This window comes from Prionailurus bengalensis, chromosome D1 (genome assembly GCF_016509475.1).
Source record: "Prionailurus bengalensis isolate Pbe53 chromosome D1, Fcat_Pben_1.1_paternal_pri, whole genome shotgun sequence".
Classification (NCBI taxonomy): Eukaryota; Metazoa; Chordata; class Mammalia; order Carnivora; family Felidae; genus Prionailurus; species Prionailurus bengalensis.
Genome location: NC_057346.1, coordinates 106091540 through 106106147, shown reverse-complemented (window position 1 = coordinate 106106147; position 14608 = coordinate 106091540). Strand labels below are relative to the sequence as shown.

Below are 14608 nucleotides of genomic sequence, written 5' to 3'. Positions count from 1 at the left end.
TGTGTGTGTGTGTCTGTGTTCTTGCTTTCATCATGATCTTTCTACTCGCCAGACATTATTAGGCCGTGGAAACCTTACTGGTGGGAGGTTTTACTGTCCCTATCTTACAGATGAGGAAACTGAGGTATAGAGAGGTACGAGGATTCAAAGCCGGGTCTGTTGGACCCCAGAGCCCCAAGTCTTTACGCCCGTGGCTATCATGCCATCTTCTGTCATCCGACTGGACTATCCCCAGCTGACTTCCAGGGGGCTTGAGGAGAAGCAGGGACGCAGGCCTGCGCGAGCACATATGGGAGCTGGGGAGCCACGCCTCCAGCCTGGGCTTCCTTCTAAGGAATACCGAGAAAGCAGGAAGGCTCCTTCCGCAGGAATCACAACAGGAGACGTTACCCGCCCCCCAGCTGGAAGGCGGACCCCCCCCTGCTCCCACTGTTCTCTCCTGCTCCCTGGAGCCCAACAACGCCCCCTGCTCCTCACACCCACTGACACCAGGCCAGCCAGACACAGGAGCCCACGAGTTCCCACACCGCCAGGCGCTCCACACCCCCTCAGCCCTCACTTCCCACAGAAAGCTACGGGCACACGCGGCTACACACACGTGCAATCCCCGGGCGGCCCTGCCTGGGGAACAGCCCCACCCCTGCTCATCCCAACCCGCCAGCCCGCCAGCCAGCCCAGGGAGGGCTTGGGCCTTCCTGCCAAGCACCCTCCTCACCTGTGGCCACGGCGCGCGCGCGCTCCCCTCCGCCTCATCTCCAAGGTCCCCCGGGGGTAGGACAGTCGCCCGGGTCTTCCTCACTTACACGCACGCTCCCCCTGTCTGCCCCAGAGACATCCAGCCCCGCCAAAGTCGGCATCAGAAAGGAAAAAAAGAAAATCAAGATAAACAGTTGTCAGCCCTGCCCGCTGGGGAGGTAACCACATCCTGCAATGTCCTGGGCTCCGTGGTTCTACGAGATTTATCTTCCTCTGACCACACGCTCATTGATGTTTTCCCCCAGCGCTACTTGCCTGGTCCGCTAGCGTGTAATGTAAAGCGATTCCAGTGAGAAGCTGAACTCAGGTGGAGGGCTGGGCCAACAGGTGATTAAACCCAGAGGTCCCCCTCTGGTCCCTGGCAGAGGGACTGGAGGACGAGTGGCTTCCAGCGCCAGGCTGCGCCTCCAGCCGTGGCTGGCTGGCCTGGCACTCTGAGCTCTGGTCCAGAATCCTCTGTCCAGAGATGCCCGATTCCCTGGCACCCCTGAAGCAGAGCAGCCGGGCACCATGATTTATGAGGCAGCTGAGGAAGGAAGGTTGCCAGGAGCTGACTTAAGCAACTTTTGGAGAAACACGGACAAAAGCAATGGGAACAGGACTGAGGACCAGAGTTGAAAAGATCTCGGCTCCAGAGGGCTGCTCGCCCTTGATGTCCATTCCTATGTGACTAGCCCCCTGCCCCAGCTGGAATCTGCTCAAAAGCAGCATCTGTGCCCAAAGACAAGGGGTGGTGACCCGGCTGGGCTCCCTACTGCCTCAAAACCCTGAAGACTCTGGAAGAAAGCTCAGCTCTGCTTTTGGGGAACAGAGGCCAACTCTTCCTCTCGGCGTCTCCGATCTGCCCCGCCTGCCACCCAGCTCTGCTGTGCAGAGTCCCAGCATCCCGAGCAGATGGCAAGGGGTGGCTGCAAAGGGCTCCTGAAGCCCAAGACCAGAAGGCTGAGCCATAAATCAGAACAAACAGGCCGGAGGTGTGGAGGGTGAGCTGAGGGGACTTGAATGCTGAATATTCACAACAGGGAGGCTCCAGGCTTCCTCTTGCAGAGAGGGCAACTCCCGGGGAGGCAGAGAAGGGCACCGCGGGGAGCATGCGGGACAGGCCTCGGACCCCTCCCACCCACCTGGAGCGCATGGCCCGGGAAGCTCTAACAGTGTCCAGGCGGCAGCCGCTGGGGCAGAATGAGTCCCAGGGCAGGGAAAAGTCAGCTCACCACCCTGGGTCTCGAAGAGCCACGTCCCTCCTCCACCCACAAGGCTTGACCCTGCGGCCCGGACGTGGAGCAAAAACTTTCTCCCTCAGGCAGCAAGCTGGTCCAATGGGTTGCTGGCTAAAACAGACACTCAACGTGCAACGCTTGAGAAATGGGCCTGGGCTCCCAGGGTCTGTAATCCAGCCTGTGGTCGGGAACTAGGCCCCTCGAGGCAGAAAGCTAAGCGATCTGCTGCCGCCCTCATCGTCCCCGCGTGGGAAGGCCCTTCACAGACAGAAGTGGGGCCGTGTCAGGTGAGACGTCCCGGGGAACTCGTGCCACGTGCATCCACCCCCGGAAGACCCCTCCGAGGAGGCCCTCGCCCCTTCTCCTTGCCCGGCGTGTCCAGTGGCGTTCCCCCCACCCCCCACGGCCCCCGGCCCTCCCGTCACGCCGCCCCAACCTCCCCGGCAGGACCACCCAGCCCTGCGTCCACTCTGGTGGCTCTGACCCACTTTGCTTTCCTCAGGCCACAGCCCCAAAAACGCTGATGCGCCTGCTCCCCACCCCCACCCTCAGCACCCGGAGCCAAAGGAAATTCTCAAGAGAAAACACAACACTTCCAAGTCTCCCTCCCACACAGGTACCCCAGATCTGTCAGCCACAGACACCTCCCGGCCCTGTGCGACCATGAGGCGTGTCTGGAGAGCAAGAGAAGGGCTTCCTCCCGCTCCCGCCACTCCTGCAGGACCCACGGTTGCTGCGGCCACGCTCGGGACCGTCCTCGGGAGACCTGGGGCCTGGTTCCAGCTCAGCAGCTGACTCACACTGTCAACAGATCCCACTTTTCCCCCACCAGGAGCCTTTACACTCAGGGCCTCTAATTCCCTGTGACAGGCTCTCTCTCGACTTTCCAGCTGCCTTCCTCCCCAGTCACATTCCAGGCCTCCATTTCTATGGCCTCCACCCTGGGTCTCTTTACCTGGCGAGAATCCCTGACCTTCGTACAGCCTTGCACTGTTTACAAAGGGCTTCCCGGCGTACCATCTCCTTTCCTCCTCCACGACCGCTTGGCCACAGGGATCTGAGAGGGAAAGTCACCTGCCCAAGGTCACACAGCTTAAGACTGGAGTTTAAGTTCTCTGGCTCCAAACACACTGGACGACACGCCGGCTTCAAGGCATCTCAGCGGCACCTCCCACCCAGCACCCACCCCGTCCTCAAACTTCCCCGGAGCTCTGTAAATTGGCCCCTCTGAGACGTAGGAGAGCATGTGATGCTGAGTGAGACCCTCCTTCAAAACTTCCCAAAAGACTGGTGCAGGCAGGCGCAACCCTAGCACACTCCCAGTAGCTGCAGAGTCATCTTTCAAAGCACCTTTCCAAACAGTCCTCTGGACCCAAAGCCTTCCAAGCATCAAAGAGGAGAGGCAACTGTCCCAGATACCCCGAAGCGAACCATCAACCCACAGAGAAGACAGGGCCTGGAGAATACAGATAGATGGTGCGCCCGCCTCTCCCGGGGCTCCGACGCGGGTCACCTCTCAGCCCTGTACGTTTCTCGTGACACACGTTCAAAGACAGTAATCACTGCTGAGAACCATCTCCCCCCCCCCCCCGCCCGCCCCCACCCCCACCGCTTCCTCCTTCCCCAAAGCTGGATGAGTACATGAGCCCAGGACAATGCTGGTACCTGGTCAGGTTTCCATCTGGGTCACCACTGGGTTCCTCGTGGTCGAAACATCTCCTGGCATCTCTCTTTCACGTCCGTTATAAAGGACACCAACCTTCTCCCAGCCTTCCTCCTTCTTCAGCTCAGTGTACCCAACAGGGACTAAAAGTGGGCCCCCGTGACAGAGGCAACGCTCCTCATCACTACCAGAGCAATGATCCATCAGGGTCTGGGGGCCATGGAGTCTCCCCTCACGGGGCCAAGCAGCCCCCCCCCCCCACCCCGGCACCACGCTGTGCCAAGGCCATTTCTCACAGTGGCTCCAGGAACTCCTGCCATGCTGAGGGCGCCAATTCTTCAAGTCCAGGTGCCATCACTCCAGACCGTGTCAGGCCAGAACCATCCAACACCCTAGCAATGGCAGCACGTCCTCACACCCATGCCAGGAGCACCACCACGCGCCGAGGAACTGGCCACTGGCACTCCGGAACCAAGTCCTGGTGCTGTGCCCATCACCTACCTGCACAGGGGGCTGCACCCGCCTCACACCTGGGCGGCCACCACCACGCCAGGGTGGGGGTGAGTCTTCTGACACCCGCGCCAGGGAGACCACGCTGCCTGTGCCAGACCCACGCTGCCCACGCCCGTGCCACGGGTGTCACCATCCCACACCGCTGCCGGGGGCCGCATGGATCTCACACCTGCCACGGGCGCCCGCGGCAGCCGCACCTCTGCCGGCGGACCCGTCGGGCTGGCCACCGCGCGCCCCGGACACTGCCCCAGCCCGTCGCGCCGCTCGCACCGCGCCCGCGCGCCGGGGCCCCGGCCCGCCGCGCCCGCGGCTCCCCCTTACCTCCCGCCCTCCGCAGGGCTCGGCCCGCCGCCGCTGCCGCGACCGCCACCTCCATCCTGGGCTCCCCAAGGCCCCGATTCACTAACGCCGCTTCCGCAGGGCGCCGGCGCCGGCGCGAAGGCCGCCTCCGCCCCCCGGGGGACGCTGCGTCCTTTACGTAAACCCCACTCCGCCGCCAGCGGTGACCATGGCGACGGCCGTGGGGCGGCAGCGCCCCCTGGTGCCAGGGAGGGGAGCGGCGCCGAGGCCGGAGCGAGTCGGAGCCTTTCGCAGGCGCGGGGCCGGGTGCGTGGGGGCGGTGGGCGCCCCGCTCGGGCCGCGGCGGGGGCTCCGTAGGCGGCCGGGAGGGGCAGGACCCGCGGCGCTGCACGCGGGGAAGGGAAAAACGCCCGGGTCCACCTCCTTCAGGTCCCGCGTGACCGGGTTTAGCGTGGGAGAGGCAAGAAAGCAAGTAGGATCACTGGAGAACTGGTTCATTTGGGGGGAGGAAAGAGAGAGATGGGTTCCACCTCCTCGGGGGGGGGGGGGTGACTGAATGGTCCTTGAGGGGTCGGAAACACTTCATTGTTTGTATCCCGCCCCCATTGCCCTTCCCCACGGTGCCCAGCATGGTGCCTGGCATCCAAAGGGGCCCTGGGGCAATTGTGAATTCCTGGTAAATGAAGAAAATCGCCCCTCCTATTCAGTTTCACACACCACACACACGCACACGCACACGCACACGCCCATTCATTGAAGCTGTAAATCACTTAACACACCTTAGCTAAGAGCAGCTCTTAAGCTGGGAGCGCGTTACTGTCCCCATGCATTGTGCTTAGGTGGGGGTGGGGACAGTGGGTGGGCACGGAGAGAACCACAAGCCAGGCCCTGCCCTCAAGGAGCTCAGCGGACAGAGGAAGGGACAGCCACCATACAGGGTGCTTGTGCCGGAACTAAGGAACTAAGCGGAGAGGGCCCTTACAAGGGGCACTTGTGAGCAAGCCCTGGGGCAGGGAGTTGGGTCTGGAGGACTGGATGACCCAGCTGGGTCTCAAAGTTCCGGAAGAAATTCATCACAGGCAAAAAGGGGAGTAGTGTGTTTTCGCAGAGGAATTGCCTCTAAAACGTTTTCTGGCCCTGTTGTTATCCCAAGAAAACAGGGTAACGGGCAGCGGCTCAGGACAAATGGGAGCCACAGTGGAGCATAAGAAGCTGGGTGTAAGGGAGTCTGGGCTGGAGGGTCTGCCTGAAAATTACCTGGCCATCTGGGTTTCAAATGAGGGCGTCCAGAGCAGACTACCTCTCTGTTGAAGCGGGTGGAAGCTACTTCTAGAAGGAGTTCTGTGCTACTTGTGTTTATTTTGAAGGCAACCTCCAACTTAGGTTTAAAAAAAAAAGGGGGGGGACGGGTGGGGGCGGGGCAAATAGTGGGTGGGATACCCGAGGGGATTCAAGGAAGAGCTGAGCCCTCTGAGCCTCAGGAAGGGCAGGGATCAGGGAGGCTTTAAGGACTGACTGTGCCGTAGCAGTTTGCAGACCTTTACTAGAGCATCGCGATTCATCAGAAACAAAAGTGCCAAATCTGATGGCTCTTGGTTCCAAGTTCTAGATTCCCAGAAGAAAGAATCTTATTGGTCCAGCTTGGGCCATGGTCAATTATAGTACCTGCACACTACCCCTTAGCTGCCTGTGCACACAAATTTACATGTGTCCATACACACACACAACGCGTGCACACACACGCCCTCTTTCCATTCATCCAGAGTTGTTCTCATCAAACAGGTTCCGAGATTCCATGGCCAGATCCCTCCAGACTTGAGGTCATGGTTAAGACCCGACTCCATCTGCAAGGTGATGTCCATTTCTCCTCAAGTTCCATGATGAGTCCATCTGGGCATCTAACAACTGAATTAAAGGGTACATTTAACCACCAACAATATCATATGTCTTTAAATTTTTCCTACTTGAAGGGTGTCACTGACACCATCGGGAGCGCGTTAGAAATGCAGACTCCCAGGCCCAGGGAGCTCAGCGGGTTAAGATCCCCAGGTGATTTGTATCCACATTAGAGTTTGATATAAATATAACTGTGATATGACTGCTGTTCTAAACACTGGGGAGGAAAAGGAAAGATACGAAAAATGTTTTTTAATTGTGATCATTCCTATTTAAAAAGAAAAGGAGGGTCACCGGGGTGGCTCGGTTGGTTGTGTGTCCAACTCTGGATTTCGGCTCAGGTCGTGATCCCGGGGTCATGGGACCGAGTCCCGCGTCGGGCTCCTCACTGAGCGTGGAGCCCGCTTAAGATTCTCTGTCTCTCTTCCTCTGCCCCTCGCCCGTGCTCAGGCACTCTCTCTCTAAAAGAAAAGGAGGGAGGGTTAATTATTTTATCTTTAGCAACCGGTAACCAGCAAGAAAATACAGGTAGACGCTGCAGTCTCTATTTTTGCCGCTGGTTGCAAACTCCTAAACAGCGTTTATGACTTCCTTCCTCTGACTCCTTATTTCATGCTCCACTTGCCTCCCGCCTCGTCTGGTCGGGATTCTTGGCCTGGTGGACTGACACGTCTTCATCCTTGAGGGCCTGAACCACTGGCGCTGCCAGCTCTCAAGCATTGAAGCACGCCCCGTCTCCTTTTACCATTGGGCAGGATGATGGAGGAGGTGCTCCTTGGGGACCCTGGGTTCCACCCATACATCCTCCGTGTGTGTGTGATAAAGCTCCCCAAACGGCCGGATGGCAATCTCAGTTTCCAATTCAGTGGGACCATGATTGTGCTCCCCGGTGGAAATGTTCCTTCCTTCCGTTCTAAAGACAATCAAAACCCTGAGTTGTCTGAACAGGAAGCAGACAGAAGACATTTTGATGAGGGTGAGAGTCACCACTGTCATTTCCACCCCTACCTCTGAGAAGCAGACCAGTGTCTGGTTCAGAGCACATACACCCCAGGGGCCTGACCTGGTCCAGCTACCAGGCTGAACTTTCTCTGCTCCAAGGCCATGCTCGGCTTTCCCGCTGAGTGCCTTCAAGGCCCAGTTCTGACAGTTTGGCCAGATGTCTCTGGACACAGCCACCAGCGCTGCAAGCAGACTGAAGTCAGCGAGGAGGACAATAGCGAGGCCACCAGAATGGGCCACAAGCCATAGACTGGTCCTGGTCCAGCTGCCAGGCTGTGTTCTCTCAGCTCAGTGCCAAATTCCCACGCTGGCCTCAGTTTCCCTCTGGGCCTCAGTGGGGATAATAACATGGCTCCTCCTCCCAGGGGGGCCGTGCAGATTAACTAATTATTGAGTGTGACATCGTCTGCTTCTACAAAGGGGCTGATTAAATGCTGAGTGTTGTTATTAGAGCCACGGAGGGTGTGTGACAGGCAGAGTCGACTGGAGACAGATCTGCTCCCGTCGCCTCCTTCCCACCCCCTTCCTCCGTCTGCCCCATGCTCTGCAAGCTGAACATTTTGCAAGACAAAACCAAGATGATTTTTGGCACCCCAAAGACAGCGTATAACTTTTGCACATTTCCCCTGTACTGGAATGTGAGTCATGGCCGAGCTTCATAGCGTAATCTGTCTCCGACAGCTGGTACAGCTGTACCCTGCCCCAGCCTCTCAGCTCCCAGCAGCTGCAGAATGGGGTGACTTGGCCACTGATTGCATCAGGGTAGAGGTACCTGCGGAGAGACAACTGCAGAATTCCTGAGCTGGGCACCAACCCCCCGACTGCATTGCCCCCATGGTCCCGGGGACCGAGTGACCACCTTTTTCCCAACCTGAGGGACAGAGACCCAACACGGCACACCGGCTTCAGGTTGGGGGAACTCAAAGCATGCAGGGTTTCAACGTATAGAGTATCTGCTCATGGCTGTGAAAGATCCAATGACTATATTTTAGCTTAGATGCAGGGTATAGGATACGTGGATGAAATCACAACTCTGGGGCATGGTGACTTTCGCTGTAGCTTGTTCCCAGATGCACAGGTCCAGAGAGGTCCCCGAGTGAGACCGTGAATGTGACTTTCCCAGGAGCTGTTATGAGATGCTGAGTCTCCTTCCCTGAGCGTTGTAGGGTACTGGCTCCCACCCTGAGTCCTGGCACCTGTGATGGGGTAGGAAGGAATCACTCAGTCCCATCACCAGGTAAATAAGCCTGCATCTGACAACCAAGAGGAATATTGTTTACCCAAATAGCACAAACTCAGCCTACCTACCTGGGGAAGTGCGAGAAAAGCTCCAGAGGCTGAGCCGTCAGACTCCCACAGGGAGAGCAATAAGCCAGGTGTGGGGACTAGGGAATGCATGTGAATTGGGGCTCGGGGCACCTGGAGCCAGCTTTGGATCATCCAGGGCACCCACTGGCGGGATTTCAGCCCTTCTGCCCTCGGAAAACTGCTGCCCTCCCTGCCTTCCTGTTCCTCCTGCTATGAGATACAGGAATGGGTCACGGGGTGGAGGGGTGGGGGGGTGTGAATAGCCTGGAGGTGGAGGCTGGACTACCCAGGGATTAAAAGGTCTGAGAGGCGCTGAGGTCCTGTGTAAGTTGTAAAAAAGAAGAAGGAGAAGGAGAAGAAGGAGAAGAGGCGGGAGAGGAAGAAGAGGGAGGAGGAGGAGGAGGAGGAGGAGGACGAGGAGGAAGCAAATTGTTCCTGCCCTACAGAAGGGAGCCTACAAGCCTATAACTGTTACCTCAGTGAGCTCAAGGAGCCATACGGTGATGGCGTGTTAACGGTGGAGATAACGAAGGAGGTGATAGTGTTGGTAGTTTGGGTGGTGGTGATGATAGGGAGGAGAAGGAGGGTTTGATGGCTTCCAACGGGAAGTTCTGGGAGGCAGAACTCTATTCTCGCTTCATCCTCCATTCACTCGGGTATTGCCAGCACTTTCACTGTAATGCTCAGCGGATTGGGGGATCCCTGCATCTCATTAAACAAGCCTATTTGTAAGTGTCTGTTCCCTGATGGGTATTGTAGTAACTAGTTTTTCTCGTGGGGCACTGGAGAACTACAGGAGTGTAAACACAGATATCTCAGGGGAAAGCTTGCGTGCTTGCTGACTAGTGCAACTCATCTGCACTTTCTGGACACACATCACAAGAGTAGAGAGTCTGTCCTCCTGAGGAAGGTCACCCATCCACCCATTCACCCACCCACTCATTCCCCCGCCTGCCCCGTCACCCATCCATCTTGCCGTCCTCCTATTCATCCACTCACCCATCCTTCTACCCAGTCTGTCCATTACCCACCTAACCACCCATCCATTCATTCATCCATCCACCCACTGAATCTATCCTTCCATCCATGATCCATCCATTCCTCCATCCATCCATCCATCCATCCATCCACTCATCCACACATCTGTCTGTCAACTCTTTCATCCATCCACCCATCCATCCACTCATCCACACATCTGTCTGTCAACTCTTTCATCCATCCACCCATCCATTTATCCAACTATATCCTCAATCATGTCCTGTTGATTCTTCCTTCTAAATGTCTTTGAAACTACCCACTTCTGTCCATTTCCATCAGTACCACCCAATCCGGGGCACTTTTGTCTCTCTTCAGGGCAACTGCAACAGACTCTTCACTGCTCTCACTTCTCTTCTACTTTCTATCCAATAGATGGAGAGACCTTGTACAAATGGACATCAGATTATATCACATGATTGCTTAAAATCATGCTGTGGTTTCCTATTGTTCTTAAAATACAGACCCCAATTCTTAAAAAGTATACAGTAAAGCATACAGCTTGATGAATTCATACATATATATACCTGTGACCACACCCAGATGAAGACACAGAACATTTCCAGTTCTTTGGGCATTCAATTCCCACTGCCACCCCCAGAAGTAACCACTAATCAGACTTCTGTGTCACAGATTAGTTTTGTCAGTTCCTCAACTTCCTACAAATGGAATCATATACAGATGGTCCCCAACTTACCATGGTTCAACTTAAGATTATTCAACTTTACAATGGTGCAAAAGCAATACACATTCAGTAGAAACCATACTTCAGATTTTGAATTTTGGTCTTTTCCCAAGCTCACAACGTGCCATGTGATACTCTCGTAATGCTGGGCAATGGCGACAGGCTGCAGCTCCTGATCAGCCACACGATCACCAGGGTCAACCACCGATACGCTATGACCATTCTGTCTTTCACCCTCAGTCTGGAACTCAATAAATTACATGAGATAGGCAATATTTTATTATAAAATAGACTTTGTGTGAGATGATTTTGCCCAACTGTAAGTTCGTGTCCGTGTTCTGAGCACAGTTGAAGGAGCCAAGGCTAAGCTACGATGTTCAGTAGGCTAGGGGCACTAAGTGCATTTTCAGCTTGGGGCGCCTGGGTGGCTCAGTCGATTAAGGGTCCAACTTCGGCTCAGGTCATGATCTCGCGGTTTGTGGGTTCGAACCCCGCATCGGGCTCTGTGCCGACAGCTCAGAGCCTGCAGCCTGCTTCAGATTCTGTGTCTCCCTCTCTCTCTCTGCCCCTCCCCTGCTCATGTTCTGTCTGTCTTTCTAAAATAATAAACATTTTTAAAGAATTATAAATGCGCTTTCGACTTAAGGAGTATTTTCAATTTGTGAAGAGTTTGTTGGGATGTAATCCCATCGTAAGTCAAGAAAGATCTATAGTGTGCACTCTTTTGGTCTGCCTTCTTTTGCTCAACATGAGGTCTGTGAGATTAATCCATGTTGCTGTGTTTCAGTAGGTCATACTGTGTAATATTTCATTAGATGAATATACTATGATTTGTCTGTTCTGCTATCGATGGATGTGTGGTCTTTTCCAGTTTGGGGCTCTAATGAATTAGGCTGACATGAATATTCTGGTACAAGTCTTTTGGTGGACATTGTGCCTCTTTCTCCTGGATGCTGTGGCAAGGTGGATTATGGCCCTCCGGTGATGTCACATCCTAACCCCCAGGGCCTGCAAATGTGTGACATTACATGGCAAAGGGGGGATTAAGACTGCTGTTGGAATTAAGTTTGCTAATCAGCTGCCCTTGAGATGGAGAGATTATCCTGGATCATCTGGGCGGGCCTACTGTAATCACAAGGGTGTCCTTACAAGTAGAAAAGGGAAGCTGAGTGAGGGAACCAGCAAGACGGCATCCAAAGACTCGCCCAGCCATTGCTGGCTTTGAAAATGAAGCAAGGAATGAGGACGGCCTCTAAGAGCTGGAAAAGGCAAAGAAATGGATCATCCCTTAGAGCCTCCATGATGAACGCAGCCCTGCCGACATTTGGATTTTGCCCCAGAGAGAACCATTTTGGACTTCTGACCTTTGGGATCTCAAGATAATGGATTTTGTTTGTTTGTTTGTTTTAAGCCACTGAGTACGAGGCGATTTGTTCCAGCAGCAAGAGGAAACTAATACAGGTAGATGCTTAGGAATGGAATTGCTAGGCCATCGGATGGGCTAACGACGCAAATTCCTCTCAGGTTGTCCACCACCCAGCATGTCTGCCCTGCCAGCAGGCCCACCCCCATCTCGAGCCCCTTTCTGCTCTGTCCTCCACTGTCCAGCCACATCGGCTGCCCCAGCCACGCTGTCCCTCGGAGGTCTCTTTGCATATACCGGTCCCTCTGCTGGGTGTTCCCCCTCCCCAACTCTTTAGATATCAGTTCCCAGGATACTGCCTCAAGGGAGGAGATCAGTTTCCTTAATTGATGTGTTCTTTTAATCCGGGGCCCTGTCAAAGCAGACTCTGGGTCACCACTGTGTCCACAGCATGTCGTCCCTGTGCCTGGTACATACTGGGCCCACAGCAGCCACCTGCTCAGGGTTCAGTGGATCCTTTCTGTTTGATAGGCAGGGGGGATGGATGCAATGAGGAAGTCAGAGAGAGGGAAGGAGTGGAGGGGGGGAGAAGACAGAAGGAGAGAGAGGGGATGAGACAGAGAGAGAGAAGCATACCCCCTGGAGGCCCCCCAGCCCTCCTTCCTCCCTCCTCTGCATTCCGGTTCACCAGCCAGCATCCCCAGGGCAAGAAAACTCTTGAAAACTTTTCATGTCGTTCAAACCCCCAGGAGGGAAATGATCTCTTAGTGAGAAAGGCCCAGTATTCCTTTACAGACAGCACTGATGCCTTTCCAGAGACCTGTGACTCATGCTCACTGCCTTGGAAACAAACAGTCAGCCTGGCCCCTGAGGCAGGAGGGATCTATAAGTAGGTGAAGTGACCAAGACTCGGAGAGGGACACTCGGTTGCCCAAGGCTCCCCCACATGTTAGAATCAGAGCTGAGACCTGAAAACAGGGCTCTCGCAAACAGCTCAGTGGTGAGGTTGCCAGGTTTTGCAAATAAAAAGCCAGAGGCCCAATTACATTTGAATTTCAGGTGAACAACAAGTGATTTTTCAAGACAAGTATGTCCCAAATACTGCATGGACATACTTATACTAAAGGATTATCGTTGATCTGAAATTCACATTTAACCGGGCATCCTATATTTTATCTGGCCGTCCCGGCTGGGGGTGGGGGTTAGGGTAGGACTGAGGGGGAGGCCGGGATTAACCCCTGCTCCACTACCAAGCAGGCCTTTCTGGGAACCCGAGTGCCCGTGCTGTCCAGAACACCCAGCCTGCTTGTCCCCTCGACACCTCTGACCTTTTTGCCCTTCTTGAATCGCCCTCGTTGGCCTCTGAGCAGACTAGCCTTTTGCCAGGTCATTGGTTCTCAGCTAAGTAAGTGCCTTAGACCCATCTGCCCAGGCTGCACCCCAAGCCAATGACAGCAGAATCTCTGGGGGTTAGACTCAACATCAGGAGGGGTTTGTTGTTGTTGTTGTTTTTTAATGTTTCTTTATTTTTGAGAGAGACAGAGAGACAGAGAGACAGAGGACAAGCAGGGGAGAGGCAGAGAGAGGGAGAGACCCAGAATCCAGAGCAGGCTCCAGGGTCCGAGCTGTCAGCACAGAGCCTGACACGGGGCTCGAACTCACGGACCGCGACATCACGACCTGAGCCGAAGTCGGACGCTTAACCATCGGAGCCAGCCAGGTGCCCCTAGCAGGACCCACATTTGTTCTGCCTCGTCCTCCTGGAAGGCCCTGGAGCCTCTCCAGGCTTAGCTCTCCCCTTCTTCAAGCCACTCTGCCACAGAGGTGTCTGCCTCCACTCCTCTCAGCCCCTCCTGGTTGACCGTGAGGCGTTTCAGTTACAGAGACTGATGGCGTCTGTCCATCCCTGGAGTCAGCAGGAAAGCAGAGGTAGGACCCTCCCATTTGGGATCCCTGTGCCCCTGACGTGTTACCCACAGGTGATGGGATCTGGAGCACGCAGGGGAGCCACTTGGGGTCCCAGGAAAAGGGCCAGGCAGAAAGCAGGTTGTTCTTTGAGCCTAATCCTCGAGGTGGGGTCAGATCTATTGGCTGTGGGTCTCTGTGGCCCCCCTGGTCCCCCCACGTTGACACACAGCGTGCTCGTGATTACTTATCAGGAGCTATCTTCCCCATGGGACTCAACCCAAGGAGGGTTGGGGACTGGTCTGTCTTCTGTGTCCCCCACAGCTTAGCTGGTGGCTAGACCAGGGACTCAATTGATATCGGTGTAATTGGTGGATGAACCCTTAGCAATCATGAACTCCAACCCCATCCTTGTACAGATAAGGAAACAGAGGCACAGGAAGGGTGGGGCACCTGCCCCAGGTTGCACAGCTTGATGGAAGCCATTAGGACTAAAACTCAAGGCTCTAATTTCCATTCCAGGGCTTTGGCCGCTTGGTCCCCCTAGGTCCCCACCCCCTCCCTGTCCCTCATGCTCCAGCCCCCTCAGCCTGACTTGAGCCATCAGATTCTCCTCCAATTGGGATTACTATTTCCCCCAACACACACACACACACACACACACACACACACACACACACACACTCCTTTCCCAAGGCTTTCTTTCCTGGGAAGGGTCAAGCTGACCCTGGCAGTGGGTGGGAAGACAGGCAAAGGCAGGAGGAAAGCTATATTCTGTGGGAGATTCCGGAAGTCGCTCCAGCCAGAAGCCTCCTCTACCAAACAAAAGCCCCACAGGGAGCGGGGAGAGCCGGAACTTCTATTTTGATAGGCCTCTGAGAGTGGACTCTGCCCTCTCTGAGAAAGTACCCCTGGGCTACCGAGCTCCCAGAACCTGCTTCTCCTGGGCCAAGCAAGAAGCT

At 55.3% G+C, this 14608-nt stretch overlaps 1 protein-coding gene across 1 annotated transcript in view; it reads right to left on the bottom strand.

Moving 5' to 3' along the window:
* DAGLA (diacylglycerol lipase alpha) overlaps window positions 1–4593 on the bottom strand; it is a 63084-nt gene extending 58491 nt beyond the window's left edge. The window contains exon 1 of the mRNA XM_043581342.1: window positions 4474–4593. The gene's annotated coding sequence lies outside the window, so the exon portion shown is untranslated. The remainder of the gene's footprint in view (window positions 1–4473) is intronic.
* Window positions 4594–14608: the final 10015 nt, after the last annotated feature.